Raw genomic sequence first — 9,913 nt, forward strand, 5'->3', positions numbered from 1 at the left:
GCTTGTATATAAAGGACAGAGTTGCTACAGTGCACTTCTACACCCCAAGGGACTTCACTTTTTTTTTCTCCAAGGGGTTGCCTTATAATCAAGTTACATTGTTGTATACATAAGCATTAACCCAAATGTTAAGATTTCTACCTGTAGTGAAAGTAGTTAACATTTGGAGTGTCTACTCATGAACAAAACCTGCAACAAAAGCATTCTGTTCAGTGTACCTTTGTAAATCAGTAGTTTGTCAGTGCTTCTGTTACACAAGTTTTACTTCAATGGATTCATAACTTAACTGGGGTGCTTGTGCTTTCCAAGAGCAGTTAACAGCTGTAAAGAAGAGCAAGCTGGTAAAATGAGTGGAGGATATTGAAATGTAGTTGAAAATAAGCTTTTTAGAGAAAGGTTTTCACTGGTTCATAGAAAAAAAATGAAATACTTCATAGGAAACATGGTAATGTTAATACAAAACAACCCCAACTGCAAAACTCCAAATCATGGGTGTTTCATAGTTTTGTCATGCATCTTTGTATGGGTTCACCTTGTTGCTATGTGAGCACAGTGGCATCAGTCAGCATTTCTTCTTTGGCTGTTGCTTCTCAATAACATTTTACTTTAGAACACAGACAATTGAGTTTGTTGCATTTGTTATTGAATCATCATATTGATGCACATTGTCTGAAGACTGCAGTGTGGTCAGTGGCCAATACTAAAACGCTGAGTGCATAATTCTAAAGCTAATGCATGTGTAATTTTAATGAGTTTTTGCATTTTACAGTTTTAATATGTAATGCACATATGTTTTATCTTAAACTGTCCCACAGGGCCACTTAAGTAAGCATAACTTTTCAGGGGGTATATTGCAACCCGCAGTGATGTACAGCCTCCTTTCTCCCTCCATACATTGCAAGTGTTCTTCACTGAAATTGTAAGTCTGCAGGACAAGCAGTAGCTGTGAGAGATGATAGGTTTTACCAGAGCTTTTCCATATTCTGGTATTTGTGTTTTAGTACAAAACAGTATATTGCTGCATGAGAGGCAAGTGCTGAGTCCTGCAGTTATACTCTGAATCCTATATAGGTATATAGTCCTCTGGCAGGTTACCATTTATCAGACTGCAGATGACAAGAATGATAGGCTGCATTGGGTGAGCAAGGGTGATGGAAAATGCAGAAAGAAAAGCTGGATCCACTTCATCCATTTCTGATTTGCCAAGGCTAGACACTGTGTATACACAAGTGTGGAGAAGTAGCTGTCCTTAATGATTGTTCATTCAAAAGCCTGGGATTCCCCACCAAGTAGTCCCCAAGTGCCCATCTCTGCTGACAGCTCAATGAATGATTCCCATGGCTGGTAGTAAGGCAGACGATTTGTTCCAGCTGTGCAGGGTCTCAGGACCTGCCACTCTTGCTTTATCTGAACATCTTTACCTGCCAGGAGCTTTGATTCAGTTTGGCTTTCTCATGATGAGGTGACTGTTGCCTTATTTGTTTTACCTTTTCTCTCATTACGTAGTTGCATGGTATAGTTTTTATGTAGGCAATATAACAAGCAGTTTTTCTGTATAGAGCAACATATTTATGATTCTAGCAGCATATCATAGAGGATTATGAGCCTGGTACAAGTAGGAGCCTTGAAAACTGGAGCATGGGATGTGATGTACAGGATCACAGATATGGGATGATTAGAGAAGGGGCACAGGATGATACTGGAAATCCCAAGAAGATAAACAGCTCATAAACATTTTAACTGCTTTGTTATTGGAAGGTTTGTAGTTCTTTGGTCACACAGTTAAGATTTCAAGGATACCAAGAATGAACCTGTCTTTATATATGAAGTGTGTTTCTTTCTACCCATCATAAGACCAGCAGGATGTTTGTGTTTGACTCCCCTGCTGTGACAATGCGTGATGCTGTCACAACTGTTGGTGCCCACACTCCTGCAAGGGTAGGTGCCAGGATAATTCTGTTGGTGCTGCAGGCTGAAGATGGCTTTAGTGTAGTCGGGAGGTGCCCAGGCATGCAGGCTCAGGTGGAAAGACTATGGAAATATGGCTTGAGAAATGGAAAGAGCGGAGGAAACAAAAGCAGTGCTTCAGGAATGTGATATTGCTTCCAGGCACATCTGAAGGGATGAGTGATCTCAGAGCTAAACCTTTCAGTGCTCAGTGTTTGCAGCTGACTGTTTGCTCAGTCTGAAGCCCTGCTTCATATGGGTTACATAAGAGCATGTTGTCACAACAGTTGCTGTGTCCAGCAACTGTGACTTGGGTTTCCTTCTGAAAATACAGCCAAGTTTGGAAGTAATGAGGATGGCAGCATCAGGAATACGTCAGCAGCACTGTCAGCAAGCTAGCAAAGCACATCTGGGGAAGATGCCATGTAAACACAGCAAGTCTATTCTTATCCAATACACTCCTGTGAAATGCTTTTCTATTATTGCCTCTCCTATTCTTTGCCTTAATAGAAGGTTGTAATGTGTTTGCAGTTTATGTGAAACAGGTCCAGCCCCTGCTGCATGAGGTGCTTAACAAAGCACTCGTTCTCCTCCTCCATTCTTTGAGCTCCCCAAGCTAAGATCCTGTTAAAAGGTGTAGAATCCATCAGGACAAGCACCATGTTGACCCTGACAGCAGCTTCCTTGACTTCACAGATTCTAACTGGCACCAAGGTACTTCCACTCTCAGTGGTGTAATGGGAACAGCCTTTTACCTTAAAAAAGGCTGCTTGCTAAATTCAGCTCCTACTGGTTCCCCTAGGGACACTTCCTGTGTAGTAGGTGTTGCTCAGTGAGGAACACAGTTTTGGTTTGGCTCAGAACAGTGTAGCAGAAGCAAGATTTCTGTATTTCATTTAATTAGTGTTTTAATTTAATTCTCTGTATTGCTGTAGGGAAGTCCATGATGTTCATCATTCAGCTTTTTTAGATCTCTTAACTGTACACTAAAATCCCATGACTGAAAACAGAGGAATTTAGAGAGAAAAAACAGGTCATGCAGGACACATCCTATTCCTTCCATCTGCAGAGAGGAGGTCCTCAGCTGCTTTTGACACTGTCACCTGGAGATTCCAGCACTAAGTGTTACGGATTTCTTTCTTCCAAAGGCAAACTAAAAATATTTCAACCATGAGAGAATCTGAATCATAGGATCAAAGAACAGTTTGGGTTGGAGTGGACCTTTAAAGGCCATCTAGTCCAACCCCCTTTCCATGGGCAGGGACGTCTTCAACCAGAGCAGGTTGCTCAGAACCCTATCCAACCTCACCTTGAATGTTTCCAGGGATGGGGTGTCTACCATCAACCTGGGCAACTTATTCCAGTATTTCTCCATCTGCATTGTGAAGATCTTCTTCCTTATATCTAATTTAAATTGACGTTCTCCTGTTTGAAACCATCACCTCTTGTCCTGTGATAACATGTCCTGCTAAAAAGTTTGTCTCCAAGCTGAAATAAGCTTCCTGGCACTGTTCCTTTGATTTTCTGAAGAAACAATTGGCAAATCAAATATCCAGGTGATATTTGGTTCATCCAGATTTAATTTTTCCAAGTAGTTTTGCAGCCCCAGTCTAGGCTGAAAGGTCTGTTTCTCCCAGATGTAGGATTCACTTACCATCAACTTGGGCAATTTATTCCAGTATTTCTCCATCTGCATTGTGAAGATCTTCTTCCTTATATCTAATTTAAATTGACCTTCTCCTGTTTGAAACCATCACCTCTTGTCCTGTGATAACATGTCCTGCTAAAAAGTTTGTCTCCAAGCTGAAATAAGCTTCCTGGCACTGTTCCTTTGATTTTCTGAAGAAACAATTGGCAAATCAAATATCCAGGTGATATTTGGTTCATCCAGATTTAATTTTTCCAAGTAGTTTTGCAGCCCCAGTCTAGGCTGAAAGGTCTGTTTCTCCCAGATGTAGGATTCACTGATTTCTTCCACCAGGCTCAGTGAAGGAACTGTGCAAATGGAATTAGGGAAGGACAGATTAGGTGATCCAGTGTTATCCATTTGTAAGGAGAGTATGAAAAATTCCCTCCCCACACTTTTAAATTATGGACGAGCAGCGCTACATTAATACAGCAGCCTAGGGTCTGAGGGACAGCAGAAATTGCTTGTTTTCTCATCTGTAGAACAGGAGATTCTACTCACTGAGGAAGGAAAGGCAATTTCAGCTCTGAGTAACTTATCCTTTCAATACCAAGAATATGGGATTTTGTGGAAATCAATTAGCATAAACCATTTATAAGTGGTTTGATTTCCTCATTTATAAGGGTTGGGATATCACTCTCCCTCAGTAGAACTTTATATACAGGAATGGAAATAGATTCAAGCTACTTTGTATAATTCTCAGGATGTAGCAAGTCATGATGAATTGTACATTCATACAGAGTTATCAATTAAGTTGACAAGAGGAACAAAGCAATCGATGCCAGCTGTGCATTCAGCCTGTTGTGAGCTGTAATTTATTCTTACAGCTTCAAACTGCACAGGGAAACAAGAAGAGACCTTTGAAGGCTAACTACCACTGAAAGAGTATGTTTACTGGTGAAACATTTGCTCACTGGTTTATACTATTAAAGATATTTCCATAAATGAACAAGGAAGTATGCTTTATCACATACTTCCTTTTTATGTGGAAATTCCTTGTTTGCCTTACCCTCTGATGATCCTACGGCAGCGACCACTGACACATCCAAAATTATTGCTGCTCACAAGGAAAAGGCACTAATGGCTTTTTTCCATCATCTAGATGTCCTAGTCCTCCCGTGGGGACACATTCAGTTACTGCCCATTTCCATTAATCTAATGTTATGGAGGAGCAGGAGTGCACAACTCAGACAAGGGGAAGAAAAGCCAGTGCTGTTACGTACCAGTCACAATTTGCAAGGTGTCACATCCTTAAGCAATAACTTCAGCTACAGATGTGGAGATGAACTTCATCAGTGTCCCCAGTTAGGCAAAGAGAACAGCAAAATATGTAGTCACTGTTCTTATAATCATAGAATGGTTTGCCATGGGCAGGGACACCTTCCACTAGATCAGATTACTCAAAGTCCCATCCAGCCTGGTCTTGAGCACTTCCAGGGATGGGGCATCCACAGCTTCTCTGGGCAACCTGTTCCATTGCTTCACTAACCTCACAGTAAAGAATTTCTTCTAATATATACCTGCCCTCTTCCAATTTATTGGAATTCCTCTATCTACCTATATCCTATAACTACATACCCCTGCAAAGAGTCCCTCTCCAGCTCTCTTATAGCCCCTTTAGGTACTGGAAGGCTGCAATAATGTCTCTCCAGAGCCTTCTGTTCTCCAGGCTGAACAACCCCAGCTCTCACTGTGTCATTATAGGAGAGGTGCTCCAGCCCTCTGATCATCTTTGTGGCCACCTCTGGACTTGCTCCAGCAGGCCCACATCCCTGTTACGTTGATGACCCCAGAGCTGGGCATAGTACTCCAGGTGGGGCCTCACCAAAGCAAAGCAGAGGGGCAGAATCACCTCCCTGTTCTGGTGTCCCCAGCAGCAGCTACTCATGTCTCTTATGTGCATGCTGACAAGGTCAGTTAAGCACTACTGTTTTCCAACAGAAGAGGTAAAGCATGGACTGTGGAAATGTAATTTCCTCCTCATGTACCTAAGGCTTGATTTGTGAACAGCAATTGAAGAGTAAATTATGAGAACAACATCCACAAGTACACAATACTTCGTCTTTCAGAGAGGCTTATTGAAAGTGATGGCAATGGAAACTTCTCTTTTTGGTGGCATATATCTCCCAAAACAACTTCCCAAAGGATGGAAGTTTCTGGTTCCCTTGTTTGAATTCAAGGTATCTGACATGAGAACAACTCCTCTGTCCTGTGTTTCTCTAATTCTGTCCTTTTTAGTACCACATCTATTCTATTCCCCATAGAGCAAAAAGGATTTTATTCCCACAAATTGATTAAATTTATGGTTGTGAGAAAGACTGTAGTATATATTACACAAGAGAAGAAATTGGTTGGTATCAGCTTCCACAAACTGGAATGTGATTCAGTAAGATTCTAGCAATTTTATTAGTTGTAAAGCCTGTAGATGAGAAGTACTTCTAAAGAGCAAATGAAGCAAGAATCTATTTTTTTACAAATTAAACAGTTTTGTACAATTACCCTTTTCATGCATTTCAGTTTCTGTTTGAATGTAAAATCAGCTCCTGATGGGAAACTTTCTTCACATCTTATTTGAAGACAGAATAATCTTAAACCCCATGCCAATAGTGACAATGTCCTCCAGCTACTTTAGCTGGAAAAATATAACTGCATGAAAGAGATCCCTCATGAAAAAAATAGGAACAAAAGCTGCCATGGGTTTGGGACTAGTGAAAGTGTCTAAACATGCAGGGAGGTCAGCTTTCAGTAATCCCCCCAAACCTTTACTTTCCAAAGTGCATATAAATGAGGGTGATGCACAGTGGTTTTCAGTGGGATGGACACTCATGCCCCTGAGAACATACAGCTGTTATCAGCTTATCAAGAACAGCCAGTACTGCTTTGGCAATTGGCAGGTGGAACACTCTTTTATTTTTTCAGGAAAAGAAAGCAAATCAGTGTGAAAAGCATTCACCAGTTCAGCAGAATAGATTCTAAAATACAGAAATGCCTTTGGTGTCTTATATTATAAAAGTAATTACCAGAACAAGAAAAATGCATGGACTGAGGATGTTATATTTTTTCTCTTGAAATGCTGATCATTGCTACGGACAAGATTTACAGGTATCTTGGCAAATAACTGGCTTCATTATAGTAGATCCAAAATAACATGTCTTCAAAAGGGACAGATTTTCCATAAAACTCTTACCATGGAACTGATTGTTTCTGCTTCCCACCCCAAATTTGCTTCCATCTAGGGTTGTTTATAAAGCTATGGTTCTGTCAGTATCAGAGATGAAGCAGTTTCTAGCTCAGGAGTTCTCTGACACACAGAGCTCCTGCTCACCCTACCAGTACACTCGTGTGCATTTGGAAAGTTGGAAACTCGAATACAGCAGACAGGGAAAACTGGGTCACTGCAGTAGCTTGACTATGCTGCATGCCAGGCTTCACTGTGTGAGTTTTCAAAGCCATCGTCCTATGCTACTTCCTTCAGTGTTTCTGCTGCTGCCTGCACAGTGAAAGCTGCAATGGAAATCTGCCTTTTCACTTCTTCCCAGGCTTCATGTTGATCAGCTTTGCTTTCAATATCAAACATGGCATCATAGATCCCAGGGAATGACTCGCCAGCATACTTGTTGTGACTGCTTGGAGCAAAGATAACATGTCTGTGGGGAAAGAAGAAAAATAAAACTCTATTAAATAAAATTAACTGTTAACAGGGTGTTCATTGTAGGGAGCTGTATGTGTGCTATATAGAGCAGCTATGAATCCCGGGAAGATCAGAATTTACTAAATACACAGGAAATCTAGCTGGACCTATCTTTAAAAGGACAGAAGTAGCCCCAAGGGCAACATCTATGGGAAAGGGCACAGATTTGGGTTAGGTAGCCTTCTCCTTGGGAAAAGGTGATGCATTTGTCTAATTAGGAATACAACCATGTTACACTTTTTGAAAATGGGAGCTCAACAAACCTGTTGAATTAATCTGGCAGTCTGAAACAGGGAATAAAACTAGTTATAGGTGTACCATAAGAAATGGAACAGAAACCTCAAAAATAACTAAGTACCTGCGTGATGTTCAGCAGATCTGGGAAAGGAACATCAAAAGGGAAAAAAGAAGTGATCATGTTGGATCAGAACTGCACAAGAGTATCAGTTTTATTTGTTGCCATGTTTTTTTTCCTAAATAATGAATAGCTGCAGATTAGCTCTAAAATTGATTTGATTTTAAATATGAAGTATCAAAGCAAATTTTCAGCATGTGAAAGAGCCCTCTCAAATCAAAATAAACATTTAAACTACATTAATAAATGTAAGCAAATAAAAAATAAAAAAAAATCCAGACAGCTGTAAATGATACCTAACACACAACAAGAACTGTAGCAAGCAAGGATTTCATTCTTCCCAATGTGTGAATGACAGTGTATACTAGGAGGATGAAAGTGTGATTCAGTTCTACCTGCCTGAGGGACTTCTGGCTTGGTGTGAAATCCATCAGTCAGTGAGTCAGATATATCCAGTCATTAGGAAAAGGGGGAGACTGAGAGCAAAGGAGGCAGTCACACACCTGACACTGGAAGCTGTCTTTTTGTCAGGTGTTACTAATAAAAACACTGGGTTTCTAGAAAGGATTTAGTGGTACACTGAACATTGTCTTTCTCCAGGCCCATGTACTTGTAGAGAGAAAAATTCAAAAATAACTAGTAAGCTATTTGGAGCACCTACAGAAGCAGTCAAAGCTGGGACAGCTGGGACTCTGCAGCACAACTCATGAGCCTTTATCTCTCCTGTGCTCAAAGGTCTCTCTCTCTCCAAGCTCTCTCTTTTCGGTTTCTCTTTTCAGCTGACCATCACTACACATTTGTTCTCACCCTCATCTCCCTTTTGCCCTACCCTCATTTCTCCTTTCTTTTCAATACAGTTGATTCTCCACTCAATGCTCACTTTGTACAGGTTCAAAAGAGCAAGTAGTAACAGCAGTAGTACTATGCATCTGCAAGTAAAAGTCAGAGAATATGATGGTGTCATGTTTTAGCCACAGCTAATAAAAACAGAGCACCAGATGCAAAAGAGGAATTTGGCAGCACAAGACTGGTGTAGCCAAGGAGTGCTCCTTAGGGGTTATAAACAAAGTCCACTACTTTACTGGATTGTACCTAAAGCAATATGTTGAACTGTAATTCCTATATGAGACCTATACAGCAATTCAACTGACCAGTCAGGTGGGGGGGGGTTCACCTGAAAAAATGCAGTGCCTTAGAGAGTGGGTCAAGAAACTTGTTGCCTCACCTGTAAAACTTCCTTCCTGGCAAGCCCAGAGGATCAGTGAAAGCTCTTTCTATCAACATCAGCTGATCATTCATTATTCGCACTGCGACTGGACTGCAGGAGATAGAGATATTTCATACAGTAGGAAAACATGTCTTCCCAGTTTCATTTAAACACTTGACCTCTTTTTTTGGACAGAAACCTCCCCCCCCAAAAAAAAAGACAAATATGGTGTACAGTTTGCAAAAGAGATGAGGGTTTGCAAATGGAGATATTCAATACATGTTAATGCAGTGAGATTTCTGTGTTAGAATACTCACCTACAAGATTTCACACTATGCAAAATAAAGTGGGAAACTTCCTGAGAGTGTCAAAACTTGCTTAGTATTAAATGGCACTAGAAAGATCTCACTCAACAGAGGGGATAGGAAGGATGAGATTTAGGTCAAGATGAAGATAGCTATATTTTGATGTCCACCCATAAGCCAGTGTCTTGGCTTATACTCCTGTTCTAACCTATACAGGAACACAGTAAGGACAGGATTCAGTTTCCTAGACACAACTAACTGATACCATACTAGGTGACTAGGAGCACCTGCCCTCCAGTCACTGCACTCAGAGGGCACAGGAGTCCTGTAGGACCCTTAGATTTGCAAGCATCATATGGATATCTCAGATACTCAGACACCCTCTTCCCTTTAAGTGTGCTGAAAGTACAAATTCTGGCACCACCTACAATACTCAAGTGTAGGTGTCTAAATACAGAGCTCAGTCCAACCTTAACTGTCATTACTACTTGTCTTTCCATATATTACAATAATTTTAATGACAACTTGATATTAGCATTAAGTTCTATAGCTGATACTCTTCATCAGAGGAAGCATCCCAGACAGCCTGTCTTAGAGTTCAAGGGCTCTACATAATCAGAGAAACTCCTTGTGTAGTCACCAGAAAGAAAAAACTGTCACCCTGGACACTCAATGCAGATGAACATGCACAAGCATACACACACACGTGTGTGTATATATA

This window comes from Acanthisitta chloris, unplaced genomic scaffold, assembly GCF_000695815.1.
Source record: "Acanthisitta chloris isolate BGI_N310 unplaced genomic scaffold, ASM69581v1 scaffold17066, whole genome shotgun sequence".
Lineage (NCBI taxonomy): Eukaryota > Metazoa > Chordata > Aves > Passeriformes > Acanthisittidae > Acanthisitta > Acanthisitta chloris.